The sequence below is a fragment of the Lynx canadensis genome, chromosome C1, assembly GCF_007474595.2.
Source record: "Lynx canadensis isolate LIC74 chromosome C1, mLynCan4.pri.v2, whole genome shotgun sequence".
NCBI classification, from domain to species: domain Eukaryota; kingdom Metazoa; phylum Chordata; class Mammalia; order Carnivora; family Felidae; genus Lynx; species Lynx canadensis.
In genome coordinates, this window is record NC_044310.1 from 41,438,624 (window position 1) to 41,457,702 (window position 19,079).

The 19,079-nt window shown below is 41.9% G+C and overlaps 1 protein-coding gene and 1 long non-coding RNA gene across 2 annotated transcripts in view; both read right to left on the bottom strand.

Moving 5' to 3' along the window:
• RAB3B (RAB3B, member RAS oncogene family) overlaps positions 1-19,079 on the bottom strand; it is a 66,057-nt gene that overhangs the window by 31,325 nt on the left and 15,653 nt on the right. The gene's annotated exons all lie outside the window — the stretch shown is intronic.
• Positions 12,108-18,039, bottom strand: LOC115521939. The gene is made up of 3 exons (XR_003971208.1): positions 18,028-18,039; positions 16,744-16,746; positions 12,108-12,280 (listed from the first exon to the last, which is right to left on the bottom strand). It is a non-coding gene; the product is annotated as an uncharacterized LOC115521939 (long non-coding RNA).

The window sequence follows — 19,079 nt, forward strand, 5'->3', positions numbered from 1 at the left end:
ATCCATAAAACCTCAGTGCTTTGGCATAGACAAATTTAGCATTAGAGTTGGCAACCCATTTCCTCTTCACCCTTTTTGCCTCCAAATTGACATCAGCACCATTCAGAGCATTCTCAGAAGTCTCTCTGAGGAATTTACTTAATTTTTTACTTCCTGTATCCTTTAGGTGACTCACCCAACTCCCCTTCAGGATAGCAAGTGGTGGGGGAAGAAGTGAGGTAGGAGAGGGCTAGGAGAAAAAAGAGAAGCTTGGAACAAGATTATACTTAATACATTCCCAGGTCACAGCAAGTAAAAGGAAATAAGAATCAGACCTTGTACTGAGAAATTGACAGTGATAAAAATAGGAACCTTGTCAAACAGACAATTTGCAGAAAACAAATGATTAATAAATATATAGATGACTGTTCCATATGTAATCAGAGGAATGTAATTTGAAATGATGAGGTACCATTTTTAACCTATTGAATTAGCTAAAATTAAGCTAACATCATATTCCATGCTGGCAAAGATAACATGAATTAGGAATTTCACTATCGAAAATCCATTTAAAGGAAATAATCTAAAACGTAGGAAAAGTTTTACGCACAAGGATGATCACTAATCACTATAACATGATTCATAACAGCCCCAAACTGAAAAATAATTAAATATTTAAGCCATAGAGAACAACTAAACTTTGAGAAACCAGAGATTGTGCCTCATTCTTTTACCTTATTTATAGTGCCCAACACATGTAAGTGCAACAAATATTGTTGACTACATGAATTAATGAATGGATCTGGTGCATCCTCCCTATGATGTACAATGAAGTCATTAAAATCATATTTGTAAAGACTTGCTAATAATTTTAGCTATATTTATGCTATAATGTTACATTTTTAAAAAAAATTTTTAACGTTTTATTTATTTTTGAGACAGAGAGAGACACAGCATGAGCAGGGGAGGGTCAGAGAGAGAGGGAGACACAGAATCCAAAATAGGCTCCAGGCTCTGAGCTGTCAGCCCAGAGCCCGATGCAGGGCTCGAACTCACGGACCGCGAGATCATGACCTGAGCCAAAGTCGGATGCCCAACTGAAGTAGGGGCCCCGAAGTAGGGGCGCCACCCAGGTGCCCCATGTTACATTTTTAAAAAGCAGGATATAAAATTGAATATACAGTGTGACTTCAATTACGATAAAAACTCATAGAAAAGAAACTGGAAAGAAACGAACCACAACAACAATAATGGTTTTTTTTCTTTATGCCTGAATGTAATCTTAAAGTATTTTTTTTAATGGGCATATATTACTTCTATAATTAAGAAAAATTAAGTCCATAGTAGGTAGTGGCAGTTGCTCTTAATATACCCCAGGGAAAACAAAATATGGAGAAAACATGGAGGATAAACCATAAGTTGATAATTGTTGTAGATGGATTATGGAATGCATGTAATATGTAGTCTCCCCATTTGACTGCATGTTTGAAATTATCTATAATAAACAGTTAAAAAAAAAAAAAAGTGAAGCCTGAAATGCCATGGCGTCTGGGGAGAGTACGAGCAGTTCCATTTTCACTGAAGTATAAGATACTCAGAAGGACTCTAAGATGTTCACTTTTTCACATTTTAACATCTCTGAAATAAGAATATAATTTACAATTGATAGCATTTTAGATTCTCTGAAACAGAATAGTTAAAATACTAGGTGAGGGTAGAAGTAGGAAGTGAGGCTGGAGCTACCTAGATCATTGAGGCCAGGCCAGGTGCTTGGACACTGTCCTGCAAAGAAAAGCCACTGAGGAGTTTGTGGCGCCCAACATTGGGCCTGTCACCTGGAAGACATTCAGGAAGTGTGTGCTAAATGGTGAGGCCACTGAGGATGGGGACACTGCTGCTTATGCCAAGGGCCAGGGAAATTGCCCTTTATGGGAGACGTGCTTGAGGCCTTGTTCCCGTGTCCTTCTTATCATCTCATTAGTCCCAATTCTCTTCAGCTCTGCAAGGCAGAACCATTGGGTTGTCTGATAAAATTATCTTTTTCCCTCCAATCCCCCATGATACTTCTATTTTCCTGAAAGTAAGAATCATTTCTCCAGAACGTGAGCCAGCATCACAGCTAAATAGCTGATATGAATGTCCACAGGCCTGGGTTTCACATTACCTTCTGACATGACATTTGAATCCCAAAAACTCAGCTTGGAACCTGGCCAAAGACCTCCTTATGAACTCATTTCCAAACAGAGACAAAAAGAATTAAAATACAGATGGCAGGTAAGAGATTAGAATGAACCCTTCAGGGGGTGCCTGGGTGGCTGAGTCAGTTAAATGTCGGACTGTTGATTTCGGCTTAGGTCATGATCTCACAGTTCATGAGTTCGAGCCCTAAGCCGGGCTCCTCGCTGACAGCCGGAGCCTGCTTGGGATTCTCTCTCTCTCCCTCTCTTTCTCTCTGCCCCTCGTCCACTCACCCTCACTCTCTCTCTCTCTCAAAATAAATAAACTTAAAAAAAAAAGAATGAACTCCCCAGGACTTCTAAGACTTCACTAGAAAGATAGTGCAGGATCTCCACCCCACCCTGGGCTGTGCTTTCCCTTTGGTTTCATAGCTGCTTTCTTTGGGGAGTTGGCCCAAGTCACCATAGCAGACAAAGTCCCCTGAGGATCATTTGCATACAGGTGCCAGAGTGTTCTAAAAATAGGATAAGCACAAAATAAATGCCTTGAAATTTATTTACAAAGGAGGGGAGACAATCATCTGTAGAGGGAGGGAGAACCTGTCAGAGGTGGCCTGACAATAGTAAGGGAGCCACACGGTGCAGGCTGGGAGTCAGGAGGCCTGGGTATGATTTAATTCTACCACTAACTTGCTTTGTGGGATTATAAATACACCCCACTTTGGGCCTTGGTTTTCCACCTTTAAAACAGGGACATTAGGGGCACCTGGGTGTCTCAGTCAGTTAAGTGTCCGACCTCAGCTCAGGTTATGATCTCGCAGTTCATGGGTTCGAGCCCTGCGTGGGGCTCTGTGCTGACAGCTCAGACCCTGGAGCCTGCTTCAGATTCTGTGTCTCCCTCTCTCTCTCCCCACTCCCCCACCCCCCACTCATGCTCTGTCTCTCTGTCTCAAAACTAAAATAAACATTAAAAAAAACCCAGGGACATTAGACTAGATAATTTTTAGGGCCTCTTCTGGTTCTAAGGAGTCAGGATAAATACTACTACTACTACTACTACTACTACTACTAATAATAATAATAAATTGAGTATTTACTAAGTATCAGGCACTGTGACAAGTATTTTTCATGCATTACTTCACAATCCTCACAACCAGCTCTGAGTGGGTAGGGCAAAGAAACCAAGGTACAGAGAGGTTAACTAGCCCAAATTAGTAAATGTTGAAGGTAGTTTAAGCCCTGTGCCATACTTCTTTCCAGGATGCTAGGATGCTAAACTTATCCCTTGTTTTCTAACCTAATAGTTTTACTGCCTTAAGCTCATGCCACCCCTCCCATTCTTTCTCCTCAGATTCTAACCATTCTGAGCTACTCTCCAGGTCCCAAATATTGTTCTCTTCAAAGTCTCTGTGTTTTCTTCCATGTTGTTCCCTCTGCCTAGAACAGCCTGACCTGCCCTGCTAAACCAGTCCCTACTTACCATTCAGAATTCTGTTCAAATCTCCCCCCAAAACCCACAGATAGAAGTAATGACTGGCTGCCATTTGCCAAGCACTGTGCTAATTCATTATTACAGCTTTCTGGGAGAGGTCCCATTGTCATACCACTTCAACAGATGAGGTAACTCAGACTCAGAGGTTAAATGCTTGCCTAAGGTCACATAGCTGATAATGGTCTGAACCAGGCAGTCTGACCCCAGGGTTAGCCTTCCTAACCCCTATTCTACCCTCTCTCTAGGGAAATACTGTATGAATTGCCAAGCTGTCTTATCCACAAGACCATAAACTCTTTTAGTTTTGTTTGGTCTGGTTTTTACTTTTTGGGATTGACTAAACTTCTAGGAGGTAATTTGGAGCAGCAAACCTGAGGGAAAAAAATCAGGCTAGAGTCAGAACCAAACTGGAAAAAAGAAAAAAATGATTCATTCTGTCTAATCTTTCTCTACCATTTTAAATCCCTGTGGAAACAAGACAAAAATATATTTTTGTAAATATTATACATTGGCATTCAATTCTGTTCCCATCTCAGGGTGGGATCACTTCCTCCAAGAAGCCTATTAAAATCCTCATTCTCAAAATCCCCCCTAATTTTAGTGTACCTTCATCACTTAATTTATCATTTAACTAAACACTGTGAGCACTGAATGAATGGGTACTGTAAGGAACAGCAGTAAGAGCATGGATTTGGGGATGGAACACATCTGAGTTCAAATTCCAGTTCTGCCACTTCCTGGCATGTAACCTCAGACTAGTTATCTGACTTTCTGAGTTGATTTGTTAGCTGCAAAATGGAGTTGAAAATAATATCCTTTTCTTTGTATTGCTGGAAAGATAAAATAACTGTTGTGACAGTGCTTGGGCAGCTGCAAAGCTTTGTATAAACATTAGTCAGGTTCATTCAATTTACATGCCCTCAATTATCTGCTGTTCCTCCCCTAGTGCCACATCCAGGGAAGACCTCAGATTCCCAGAGAGCTGGAGGTGTGGGAAAGTGCTAAGAGGGAGAAGCCCAAGAAAACAGGGCTGGTAACTACCTGAACAAACTTCCGCTGGAAGGAAATTAAAAGGGTAATTATGCCTCCACTGGTGGTAAATTTCCAGGCTGGCCTTTGGGCTCAATCGGTTGACACAGCAACACAGCAGTCGGGGAGGACAGTATCCTGAGAGAACATTTTCTCTCCTCACAAAATGACTCCTCATAGGAGCTTGGACACAATGTCCAACCTTAACATCACCTCTGATTTCCTGTATTCACTCTTTCTCTTCTCTCTTAATTCTCTCATCTTTCTCTTTTGTTTTCCAAAGTTTATTTATCTATTTTGAGAGAGAGACAGAGAAATCAGCGGGCAAGGGGCAGAGAGAGAGAGGGGGACAGAGGATCCAAAGCGGGCTCTGGGCTGACAGCAAAGAGCCCAATTTGGGGCTCAAATTCATGAACTGCAAGATCATGACCTGAGCCAAAGTTGGACACTAACCAACTGAGCCACCCACGAAACCACTCCCTCATCTTCTCCTCCCCAGTCCTCCCTGAGGAAACTAAAGGGTTCAGCCTGGACCCCTATTTAAAACAGTTCCTGCAGAGGAGGCTGGGATGTCCCGGGATGCTCTGAGACAGCACTAAACTGTTGCTTGGGGGTTAGGTCTCATTTTTTATATGCAGAAACACTGTGGGCCAGTGAGAAAAGCCCAGGTTTGAAGGTGAGTCACAAAAGCCTGGGTTCAAGTCTCACTTAACCCATTTACCAGCTGTGTGACCTCCGGTAAAGTACAAACACTTCACCTCTTTGGTCCTCAGTGTCCTCATGTGTACAATGAGGATGACAAGACCCCCTCTCAGGATTAAATGAGATCATTGATGTACATGATGATCTAACAGGACTGGTGTCCACATGGTTCTGAGAAGAAAAGCACATGAGAAAGTGGTTGTCCATTCTACAGAGAGGCTAACCCAAGAGAAGCCTCAGACCTCCCAACCACCGAGGGGCAGAATTGACCAGAGGAGGTTCCTAGGGGAGGCAAAACTTAATCTAGGCCAAAGGAGTGTCAGACGTGCTGGGTGCAGGAGGAATGGCTAGCCTTGACTTTAGGAAGTATAAAGCCACAGCCTGAACACTGACTTCCATTTTGCCAAACTCTATTGAATGCTTACTCTTTGCCAGGCCCTGCTGGGCAATGGAACTGTAGACATGAATCAGACCTGACCCTGCCCTCAGGGAACTTGCAGTCTGGGAGGAAGACAGACAAGTCTGAAACACTTGCAGTATAGCTGGTAAGTGTAGGAAGTAAAGGAAGGGCCCTTAACTTAGGCTAGGGGTGAGGTGGGTCAGGAAAGGTTTCCAGAGAAGCCTTTATTTGCACTGAGCCTTTAAAGTCAAATAGAAGTTTGCTGGTGGAAAATGGGGGATGGGTGTGGGGGAAAGTATTCCCTACAGAAAGGGAAAGCAAGACACAAAAAAAGTGCATCCTAACTCTCACAGCCATGAGCAACCTAAGCAGACATGACAACTAAATGAAGTATGGTATCCTGGATGGGATCCTGGAACAGGAAAGGGATAATAAGTAAAAACTAAGGAAGTCTGAATAAATTATGCACTTAGGTTAATAACAAGGTATCAATATTGGTTGATTAGAACAAATGTACCATATTAATTAATGTAAGATGGTAATAATAGGGGAAATTGGGTGTGGGATAAATAAGAACTCTGTGTTATCTTCATAATTTTTCTATAAATCCAAAACTATTCTAAAAAATAAAGTGAGTTTTGTTCTTTGGTGGGGTTTTTTTGTTTGTTTGTTTGTTTTTTGTTTTTTTTGTAAGTGCATCCTGTGTTTGGATTTGGGGTTTGGAGAACACGCAGGTAGAGTGTGCCTGAGGGCTGAGTGACTGAGGATGGAGCTGGGAAGGCAAGAAAGGGCCTGGAATGCCAGGCAAAGGAATTTATTGGGTATCAGTGGACAGCCCTTTCTGGGTTTTACGCAGTGGAGGGACAGTGACCAGAGAACATAAGGAGGGAGCAAGACTGGGGGCAGGGAGATTCCTTCAGTCTGCTGCTACAGTCTAAGGGGGGAAATAAGAGGAACCTAAAGTAAGAAAGGGGCAGAAGGGAAGCACACAGTTAACCCTAGATAAATGTTTATAGCACAGAACCAAGGAGGGAAATTTGGGAGATAGAATTGATAGTTCTCATTAACAACTGGATGACTAGGACAAAAGCTGAGAGGAATAAAGGAGGACCCTCAGTTTTGAGGTGGAGGCTCAAAAAGAGAGGGAGTATAGATATTCCCTTGGACTTGACCTCCCATCCTTTTTGTGTCTCCTCCACCTCCACCCGGGGCCTGAGCTCAGAGCCTCTGCGTCATTAGCACAGAGTTGACAGACTTCACAGAGGAAGGTGAGAAGCACAGGAGTACAGAGAGGATAAGAATTTCCAGCTGCCACCTGGCAACCCAAGGTGTGGGGCAATGGTGTTGGGCAACAGTGTGGGGGAAGAAGAAGTTTGTAGAAGGAAGGAATTATAAAATTCTCAGTTGAATGGCCTCCCCTACTCCTTCCCCTGCCCTTTGCAACACATCTGGCAGTACTTAAGCAAGCTAGGAGAATCTTTGAAGGCTTTGAAGGCAACTGGGCATCTTTGAGAGCAGAGCACTGCTGCTCTCTCTATCCCCCACTGAAAATGGGTGTAAAGCGTCCGTGACTCATATCTAATTTCTCTGCTGATAGACTCTACCCTGTAAACCCCACAGCTCATAATCTTTGTTTTTTGTTTCTAAAGTTGATTTATTCATTTTGAGAGAGAGGGAGAGAAAGAGAGAGAGAGAGAGAGAGAGAGAGAGAGAGAGAGAGAGAGAGAATGTACACCCATGAGCATGAGCAGGAAGAGGGGCAGAGAGAAAGGGAGAGAGAGAAACCCAAGCAGGCTCTGGGCTGACAGCACAGGACTGGATCCCATGAACTGTAAGATCAAGACTTGAGCCAAAATTAAAAGTTGGACACTTAACCAACTGAGCCACCCAGGCACCCCCAATCTTTGAAATGGTAGTAACCAAGATCAGTACAATAGTATGGCACAAGAGAACACTCATGAATTTATCCTGGCTCTACCAATCACTGTGTGGCATTGGGCAAGTTTATTTGAGCACATAATATGTCTTAGGCACCATGTTGGGTCCTTTCCTTATATTGTCTCATTTAATCTTTACTGCACTACAGAGAAGTAGCTATTAATATTATTCCTATTTTACAGCTGACGAAACAGGTTCAGAGACATCATTACTTATCACATTGCTGGTGCTGTGTTTTCATTCTACTTCTTCCTTAGCTGAACTAACCCAGTCCCCCATCCTTCCTTTGAATCTGCCAGAATGTGCAGCAGGAACTACTATATACCTATCTATCAGTGTTGTACAACTTTGGATGTCCATTAGAATCACCTGGGAAGTTGTAGTGGGGTGGAAAGAGGGAGGGGAAGGAAAGCTAAGAGGAGATAGTTTACAACACATGACCCATCCCTTTCTGGGTGTTTGCTTGGAGGTTCCAAAGTTTCAGCCATGACATTGACACCTGTGAGGTCCCTGGGGTATCACAGGGCAGTGGGAAGAGTGGGAGGGGAGTTGGCTGTGAAAAGAATACAGGCTCTACAGCAGATGGCCCTAATTTTGAATCTCTGCTCTGTCATTTACCAATCTTAGTAAGATTAAGTTCCTTAACTTTTAAGTCTTAGTTTTCTCATTTGTTCTGTGCAGCATAGTTGTAATCACTTTTTGAAAAATGCATGTAACCATTTGCACAATATATAGTTGCTTCCCAATAAATTATAACTCTTAGCAACATCTTTACCATCTATTGAGTGCTTTCTAAGCACTCAAGCCCTTATCCATGTGAAGATATAACAAGAAGAGTAACGGCACAGGACATAGGGGTGTTTTAAAGACAGAGCTCAGTTCAAATCTGGACTCTGTTACATGCTATTTGTATGAACTTAAGCTACCTAACTTCTCCGGACCTCGGTTTACTTATCTGTAAAATAGGGACGATAACAGCACCTAGCTCATAGGGTTTTGTGAGGATGAAATGAGTTGATAAAAGCACTGAGTATAGGGGCTCCTGGTTGGCTCAGTCGGTGAAGCCTGTGACCCTTGATCTCAGGGTCATGAGTTCAAGCCCCACATTGGGGGAAGAGATTACTTAAAAAAAATTTTTTTTAGCACTGAGCACAGATGGCCATCAGCCAGTGCCACTGGCAGCTTATGCTAGTCCTGTGAGAGGTATTATTAGCCCCATGATGCAGGTGAGGATATTTTACATAAATGGTAGTTGGTGTTTATTGCCACAATAATCACTGATGTGTGAAATCGAGAGGAAGGCAGTCCAAGTAAGAATGGCATCTCCACCAGCCTCTTGACTTCTAAAAGCAGGGACCAAGAGGAAGCAAGGCCCTATTCCTCTTCCCCTACAACCACCGCCTGTCTTGGTGCCATCTGTCTGCATTTTAATTTATGTTGCACCTTTTATTCCTCTATTCATGTCAGTCATGGCAAGCATCCCAAGCCTCTCAAGCCATTCTTGATCTCTGGACTCTGAATCTCATACAGCTCTGCACATTATCTTTTCCAACCCTCTCCAGTCCACTCCCTACTGACACCTTTCACTGGGCCTTCTGAAACACAGAGTCATCAGAGAAATCTCGTTTTCCTCAGCCTCTTCTCTGAATGTTTTCTTCACCCCCTTGCTGTGACTGAAACCAGTTTCCCTGAGGCCACACCTTCTCCTAACACCTCCAAATTGATAATCCCTTTCCCTCTTACCACCTTTGAATCTCTGGGCCAGGAGGTGGGATAGATATTGCTGCTTTTCACCCCTACTTCCAGATCATTCTTTCCCTCCTTCAAAAGTCAAATCAAAACACCTTCAGCTTTGAATCTCGAGCATCATGAGACTGTGCCACCCACTTATTTGTCTACTGACCAATCAACAACTCCTGGTTCATTGTTACTCTCTCCATAATTCTTGGTGATTTCAATATCCACAGAGATGAGACTTCCAATATCTTGGACTCTCATTTCCTTGAGCTTTCTTCTAGTAATGTTCATTTCTAATCCAGCTCAGCCATTCACCCTCATCGTCATACCCTGCACCTTGTCATTGCCAATAGTAATTTCCAGTCTCCCACTTTCCGATCTCTATGATCTTTCTAGCTCATTCCTTCTCAATGCTCATCAACCCCCTGTGATCTTTTCACTGTCCTCTACCCGCCTTATGTCATCACTTCCCTCTCTGCCCAGCTTGAATCCTATGGTCATTATACAATGGCTTCTCTGTACAAAACCCTGACTCCCCTGGCCTTCTATTGCTTTGTCCATACTCAGCAAAACAATACTTTCATTAAAGCCAACTCTCTGCCTACTCTATGACTGTATCCACAGAGCAAATCATGGTTGCAGAGAAACATACAACCTTGCTTCAAATTCATGAATTCATGAATTTAAATTTATGATCGCTAATTTCAAGTAGAGCCTTAATGCTAATGAGCAATCAAATTACATTTCCCTAGTCTATTCACTCTTCCTAGATGACATTCTCCTTGAATCTCCACACTGCCTGCTCCCCATCCTCACTCTCCACCAATGACCTTGCTTTCTACTTCATCCCAAAATTGTATCCAGGAGAACCCCCACCAGCACATGTAGCCCCTGGCCACACCTGTGCCCAGCCTCTTTGTTCTCTCTCCTGTTGATGTGGATGCACAGTCTGTGCTCCTAGCAAGGGCTTACCCCCTGCTTGTGATGCCACCTCCTCTTATCAATTCAAGGATATTATCCCAGTAATTGTCCTCTCTCTCCTACAGCACCAGGTTTGTGTTTTTGTTTCTTTGTTGGTAGTTTGGTTGGTTGACTGCTTTTGGATTGTTCCACCAGCACACGAACATACTGGTACTTCTACGATCTTAAAAAACAAAAAACAAAAACCTTTTCTGACTCACTTTTCCCTTCACCTTCAGGTACCACACATTTGAGTACTTTTACCTTTTTTTTTTTTTTAATGTTTATTTATTTATTTTGAGAGAGAGTGCGTTTGAGCAGGACTTGGGCAGAGAGAGAAAGGGAGAGAGAGAATCCCAAGCAAGCTCCATGCTGTCAGCACAGAGCCCAACACGGGGCTTGATCACAGGAACTGTGAGATCATGACCTGAGCCTAAACCAAGAGTCGGACACTCAACCGACTGAGCCACCCAGGCACCCCTCCAACAGCCTATTCTGTATCTCCCTTCAGTTTTCCAAAAGGCTTTTCAAACTCAACATAACCAGAACTCAGCCCCAATTATCTCCCCCAAATCCTGCTCTCCCTGCAGTCTTCCCTTCTCCATTAGATGCATCTTCAACCGTCCGGTCACTCAGCCCAAACCCTCGGCATTGTCCCTGACTCCTCGTCTTCCTTCTGTCCCCACTACCAATTCATTAGCAAATACCGTCAACAATATTTTCAACACATACCCAGAATCTGACCACTTTTACTACCACTCAACTTCCAGACGCATTATTCCTGGCCTGGATTATTACACATCCTAACTGATCTTCCCTGCTTCTGCCCTTTGTCTCTTTAAAATTTATTCTTGATGTAGGCATAATCCTTCCTCAGAGCAATCATATTAAATATTGAAATGTAAGCCACTAAAATATTCTGGAGTTAGTAGTGATGGTTGCACAATTTTAGGAATAGTAAAAATCATTGAACTGTATACTTTAAAAAGGTGAATTTTATGAGATATGAATTATACCTCAATTTTTAAAATATGTTATTAAATATAACATGAACTGGATCCTGGAACAGTAAAAAGACATTATTTGAAAACTAGTGAAATCCAGATAAAGTCTATAGTTTGGTTAATAATATTGTACTAATTTTAATTTCTTAGTTTTGACAAATGCACCATGGTAATGTAAGATGTTAATATTAGGGAAACTGGGTGAAGGATATATGAGAACTCTCTGTACTCTCATTGCAAATTTTCTATAAATCTAAAATTATCCAAAAATAAAGTTGATTTTAAGAATGTTAGCCAAATCATGTAATTCCTCTGCTCAAAACCCTCCCATCTCATTCTGAGTAAAACCAAAAGCCTTTTCTTAATTTTTTTTTAACATTTATTTATTTTTGAGAGACAGAGTGAGCGGAGGAGGGGCAGAGAGAGAGGGAGACACAGAATCCAAAGCAGGCTCCAGGCTGCGAGCTGTCAGCACAAAGCCCGATGCGGGGCTCAAACTCACAAACCGTGAGATCATGACCTGAGCCAAAGTCGGACGCTCAACCTACTGAGCCACCCAGGCGCCCCTACCTTTTCTTAATTTTTTAAGGAATCTTCATATGGTCCATAGTGGCTGCACCTACATTCTCACCAACAGTACACAAGGTTAGAACGGTGAACAAGTGAAACAACGGTTCTGATTTCCCCACATCCTTGCCAACACTTGTGTTTTGTTTTGTTTTTAAATAGCCATCCTAACATGTGAGGTAATATCTAATGGTCTTGATTTGCATTTCCTTGATGATTAGTAATGCTGAGCGTTTTTCACATATCTGTTGGCCCATTTGTAGGTCTTCTTTGGAGAAATGTCTTTTCAAGTTCTCTGATAGAACTGCCATATAATCCATCAATCCTACTTCTGGGTATGTACCCAAAAGAACTGAAATCAGAATCTCAGGGATATCTGTAAACCCATGTTCACTGCAGCAGTATTCACAGTAACAAGATATGGAAACAACCCAACTATCTATTGATAGATGAATGGATAAAGAAAATGTGGTATACACAGATGATGGAATATTATTCAGCCTTTGAAAAAAGGAAATTTTGCCATTTGCAATAACATGGATGAACTTGGAGGACATTATGCTAAGTGAAATAGGCCAATCACAGAAAGATAAATACTGCATGATTCTATTTATATGACATATCTAAAGTAGTAAAATTCATAGAAGCAGAGAATAGAACAGTGGTTTCCAGGGACTATGGGGAGGGAAAAATGGGGAATTATGTAATTGGTATAAAGTTTCAGTGATATAAGATGAATAAGTTCTAGAGATCTGCTGTACAGCATAGTGCCTATAATTAACAACACTATATTATGCATTTAAAATTTTATTAAAAGGGTAAATCTCACCAAAAAAAAAAAAAAAAAGATTTGGGGAAGAGGACACAAGAAAACTTTTAGATGTGATAAATATGTCTATCATCTTGATTATGGTGATGGTTTCACATATGTTTGCATATGTCCAAATTAATCAAGTGGCATACATTAAATATGTACAGGTTGTTTTGTGTACCAATTATACATCAATAAAGCTGTTTTTATTTTATTTATTTTTTTTTCAACGCTTATTTATTTTTGGGACAGAGAGAGACAGAGCATGAACAGGGGAGGGGCAGAGAGAGAGGGAGACACAGAATCGGAAACAGGCTCCAGGCTCTGAGCCATCAGCCCAGAGCCCGACGCGGGGCTCGAACTCACGGACCGCGAGATCGTGACCTGGCTGAAGTCGGACGCTTAACCGACTGCGCCACCCAGGCGCCCCAATAAAGCTGTTTTTAAAAACCGCAAAGTCCAGAGGCACCTGGGTACTCAATCAGTTAAGCGTCTGACTTTTTTTTTTTTTATGTTTTATTTATTTTTGAGACAGAGAGCACAAGCAGGGGAAGGGGCCGAGAGAGGGAGACAGAGGATCTGAAGCAGGCTCTGTGCCAATAGCAGTAAGCCCTATGTGGGGCTCCAACTCACAAACTGTGAGATCATGACCTGAGCCAAAGTTGGATGCTCAACGACTGAATCACCCAGGTGATCCAACTCCCTGGCTCTAGATTTTGGCTTAGGTCATGATCTCACAGTTCATGAGTCTGAGCCCCCCATGGGGCACTGCACTCACAGTTGGATCCTGCTTGGGATTCTCTCTTTCCCCTCTCTTTCTGCCCCTCCTTGGCCCACATTCTCTCTCTGCCCCACCCTCTATCTCAAGAATAAATTAATTAATTTAAAAAAAACCCTCCAAAGTCCAGTTATGAAATAAATAAGTTATGAGAATAAAGAACACAGCATAGGGAATATGGTCAGTGATATTACACAGACAATAGCTACCCTTGTGGGGGGCACAGCATAATGCATGGAGAAGTTGAATCACTATGTTGCACACCAGAAATTAATATAACATTGAGGATAAGTTATATTCAAATAAAAATTTTTTTCACTTTTTTGAATGTTTATTTATTTTGAGAAATTTTAAATAACACTGCACTTCCCAGTGTGGAGTTTCCTCAAAAAAATTAAAAATAGAACTACCCTAGGACCCAGCAATAGCACTACTTGGAATTTAACCGAAGGATACAGGAGTGCTGATTCATAGGGGCACTTGTATCCCAATGTTTATAGCAGCACTTTCAACAATAGCTAAATCATGAAAAGAGCCCAAATGTCCATCAACTGATGAATGGATAAAGAAGATATGGTTTATATATACAATGGACTACAACTTGGCAATGAGAAAGAATGAAATCCTGCCATTTGCAACAATGTGGATGGAACTGGAAGGTATTCTGCTAAGTGAAATAAGTCAGTCAGAGAAAGACAGGTTATCATATGTTTTCATTCATATGTGGAACTTGAGGCACTTGACAGAAGACCATGGGGGAAGGGAAGGGGAAAAAATAGTTTCAAACAGAAAGGGAGGCAAACCCATAAGAGACTCTTAAATACAGAGAACAAACAGAGGGTTGATACAGGGGTGGGGTGGGAGGGGAGGTGCCCATTGAGGAGGGCACTTGCTGGGATGAGCACTGGGTGTTGTATGTAAACAATGAATCACAGGAATCTACCCCCAAAACCAAGAATACACTCTATACAATATATGTTAGCTAACTTGACAATAAATTATATTAAACGTTTTTAAACATATAAATAAACAAACAAATAAATAACACTCCACTTCAAGGGCACCTGGGTGGCTCAGTCAGTTAAGCGTCTGACTTTGGTTCAGGTCATGATCTCGTGGTTCGTGAATTCAAGCCCCACATCAGGCTCTGTGCTGACAGCTCAGAGCCTGGAGCCTGCTTTGGATTCTGTGTCTCCCTCTCTCTCTGCCCCTCCTCTGCTCACACTCTGTCTCTCTCTCTCAAAAATAAATAAATAAATATTTAAAAAATGTTTAAAAATAACACTCCACTTCCTATATCCCTTTTCCTGCCATATTTTTCCCCAGAACACATCATCATAGCATATACTGTATATTTTGCTTGTTTACTGCCAGTCTTCCCCCTTAAATCTAGGGAAATGTGGGATAGGGGATTCTGTCTGTTACTTTTACTGCTGTATCTGTAGCACCTAGAACTATGCTTGGTGTGTACAATGTAAATATTGTAAGGAGGGAATGGCTACACCACATGGCAATTGAGGCAGAGGCAAGAGCTGTGACTTACATATGGGAGAAGTCCAGTCACCTCACTGGAAAAACACTGTACAAAGTACACTACAAATCATGCCCTCCTCTAATGTCAATCCCCTTGCTTGGGATGTCTCCATCACAACCTTCCTTCTTTCCCCATCCTATAGTGGTCCCCTTGCTTCTTTCCCCCCAGAAGTCTTTCTTACCCACTCTTACTGAACTCTTTCCTTTAAACTTCCATTAAATTTATTCAGTACCACATATTTTAGTTTTTTATGGCTTTCTAAATTGTTCTATCCCCCCAGCTAAACTGCATGTGCCATCAGGCACAGCTCTGTCAAAGAGATCAGCCACCAACCACTGCAGACTCAGCTCAGGACTCAGAGAAAGAATTCAGATGGATGTTCATCAAATCCTAAAAGATGCAGAGTCCAGCTCAGATAACATCCAGACTTTGGTGCCACAAATCAATCCCTGAGAGTACCAGAATAATAATAACAAAAACTACCAATTAATGATCACTTACTACATGCTAAGCATTATCTTATTTCATGCTCTCAACAACACTATGTAGTTGTTACTAAAATTATCCTTATTTCAAAAAGAAGAAAGAGAAACACAAGGAGGAAAGGGGACATGAACAAGGTAACAGCCGCAGAAATGGGTTTGGAGCATGGACCTGGCTCACTCTAAAGTCTCTGCTCCTAAGGACATGCTGCACTGCTTCCTGAACATGCAAATCGTTTCAGGGAATGTCAGAACATTGCCTCTGAGTCAAAAACCGAGGTCAGCCTGGACCACAGACCTAGAAGAATGAGACAGATAGCTCTGCCTCTGAGGATGTTATTATCTGCTAGACCTGACTTTCACTACAATAAGGCCACCTCCTCAATGAACCCTTCCCTGATGCTGTCAAGCTGAGAGGGAGCACTCCCTCTCTGAACTCCCTTAAAACTTTCTGTACCTCTCAATGGATCATTCATGTCTACAGCATCATTGGTAATTTGTATGCGTGTTACATCCGTCTTACTGCACTGAGTGCCCCTTAGAGGTAGGGATGTTGTTTCACCTACCACAGCCAGGCATATAACAGGTCCCTAAAAGTGATCATGCTTTTGCAAATAAATGTGTTTCCTTTTGCTTGAAAAGATCTTCCCCAGCATTAACCTGAAAAACTCTGACTCATTTGCTAAGACCCAGCTCAAGTGTCCCCTCTTCGTGAAGCCTAAAATAACTTCCCCATGCAGAGGTAGCAGCTCCTTTCCCTTTCCTGGCACTTTCTTCACTCCTTTATTATATCATTCATATTGTATCATAGCTGTGTATTTGCCCTCTTATGACAGTGCCTGGCACGTAATAGGTACAGGTTTATTGAATGAATGAGTATGCAAATGGCTTGTAGGTATTTACTTTCCACCCACACCAGTTTGGGTAGAGGTAAAGGGGCGGTAGCCTTAAAGAACACAGACCCCTGGAATAGCCAGTCAGGACTTCTGGTTAATTTATTTACAAGTTACAAAGGCAGATGAGGCCTGCAATTCTGGTTTGACTTCCCATAGTCTTTGTTGTGATTTAAAAAATCAGATTAAACCTCTCTAGCAGCTGGTTCCTACACGCTTTGGGAGGTGAGTGTCAACATATCTCTGCAGCCACAGGAAACTTGCTGCCTATAAAAATCAATTCTGATTATCATAAGAGCTAAGCATGAGATGTTGTACTCAGAACTGTCTCCAGATTTCTGGAGCAACAGGGCCCTGTCAGAGCCCTAGTGTTCCTGTTCAGCCTCCAGCCTCTTCTATGCTGCCCGTCAGTCTCTCTATGCTCAGGTGGACAGACTTCACCTTCCTGAAGTGTAGGAAGAGCACTGAAATGTGTTAGGAAACCTTGCTGCAGCCCCTTAGTAAAGTCTGTATCTCTCTGGACCTTAGCCTCATGTCTAAAATGAGAGACTAAGATGTGATAAGCTCTGAGCTCACAGGCTTATTGGGACCTAACAATGTGACAGGCATTCTCAGTGGGCAGTGTAAGCCTAAGACATAAACAGTGCCTGTTTCAGGCAGCTAGCAGCAGGGACTAACATCAGAGGAGAGAGAACTTAAGTTAGAGTCTCGAAGGATAGGGAGCATTTATATTAGATCTTTTCCGTGGGTTGTTTTGTTTTGTTTTGTTTTTGCCTCTATCACTTTATTTATTTGTTTGTTTGTTTGTTTTTGGTGTGGGGGGTTTAGGTTTTGGGGTTTGTCTGTTTAGTTTTTGTTTAAATTCCAGTTAATTTACAGTATAATATTAGCTTCAGGTGTATAATAGATCTTTTCCATGTTATTAATAGATGCTGTGGTAGTCAGAACAATAGCATCCCAAAAGATACTCACATCTTAATTCCAAGAACGTGTGAATATGTTACCTGGCATGGCAAAAAGGGCTTCATAAATGGGATTAAATTAAGGTTTTGAGGTGGGAGATTATCCTGATTATTCATGTGAGCCCAAGATCATGAAAGAGTCCTTATAAGAGAAAAACAGGAAGGTCAGAGAGAGAGAGACAGAGAGAGAGAGAGAGAGAGAGAGAGAGAGAGAGAGAGAGAGAGAGAGAGAGAGAGATTGAAAGATATTGCATTGCTGGCTTTGAAAATGGAGGAAGGGACCCCAAGCAAAGGAACGCAAGTGGCCTCCAGAAGCTGAAAACGGCAAATTAATGGATTCTCCGCTAGAGCTGCCAGAAGGAATGCCCACCTGCAAACACTTCAATTTTTTTTAAGTTTACTTACTTGAGAGAGAGAGAGGCAGGGAGAGGCAGAGAGAGAGAGGGAAAGAGAATCCAAGCAGCCTCCACATTATCAGCACAGAGCCCAATGCAAGGCTCAAACTCATGAACCATAAGATCATGACCTGAGTGGAAATCAAGAGTCACTCAACCAACTGAGCCACCCAGGCGCCTCCAACACTTCAATTTTTAACCCAGTGACACCAATTTTGAACTTCTGACCTCTAGAACTATAAGATAATAAATTGTGTTGTTTTAAACCACTAGATTTATGGTAATTTATGGTAATTGCTGCCCAATCTCATATAATCCATTATTATATATTCTTAAATTCTTAGAAAAAGTCAATCTCTCCTGATGTCCTAGTTTGTTTCCCTTAACCAGAACAAGAGAACTATGCTACTCATTTCACTTTTGGAGCTCACAGGTAAATCCAATCGCACAAGTTTCTGGAGAGCACAGGATGTGTCTCTTCATATTAATTTCTCTATCACCAGCGTAAGCCACAGTAAATATTTGTTAAAAAACTACTTGGGGCGCCTGGGTGACTCAGTCGGTTAAGCGGGGGACTTCGGCTCAGGTCATGATCTCGTGGTCCGTGAGTTCCAGCCCCGCGTCGGGCTCTGTGCTGACAGCTCAGAGCCTGGAGCCTGCTTCGGATTCTGTGTCTCCTTCTCTCTCTGTTCCTTACCTGCTCACACTCTGTCTCTCTGTCTCTCAAAAATAACTAAAGATTGAAAAAAAAAATTTTTTTAAAGACTACTTAAGATCCACAATCCTTCTTAGTCTAGGCTTCTGGTATAATTATATTTCCCCATATTCCTAAACCCCATTCCATTTATTGTTATCGTACTGGTTCCAAGATATAAGTTTTTTGCATTCCCAGATTTAATATTCACTACTTTTAATATTTACAAGTGACTCCAAAATCATGTGGTAACCTGTTATCTTACTGGTTCCAAGATATAAGTTTTTTGCATTCCCAGATTTAATATTCACTACTTTTAATATTTACAAGTGACTCTAAAATCATGTGGTAACCTAAATTTCATTGAGGTGGCTGTGTGGGAATAAGGCAGTTGGCTAGTGAGTAAACCTAGCTGACTCCCAACAGCCCTGTCTCAACTAGTCTTACTTTTTTCAGCTCCTGGTTACATAGGAAGTGAATCGTGTAACTGTGAAATTCAGGATTCCCAGGAAATCTGTTAAGACTCCTCCTATTTTTCCTGGCTT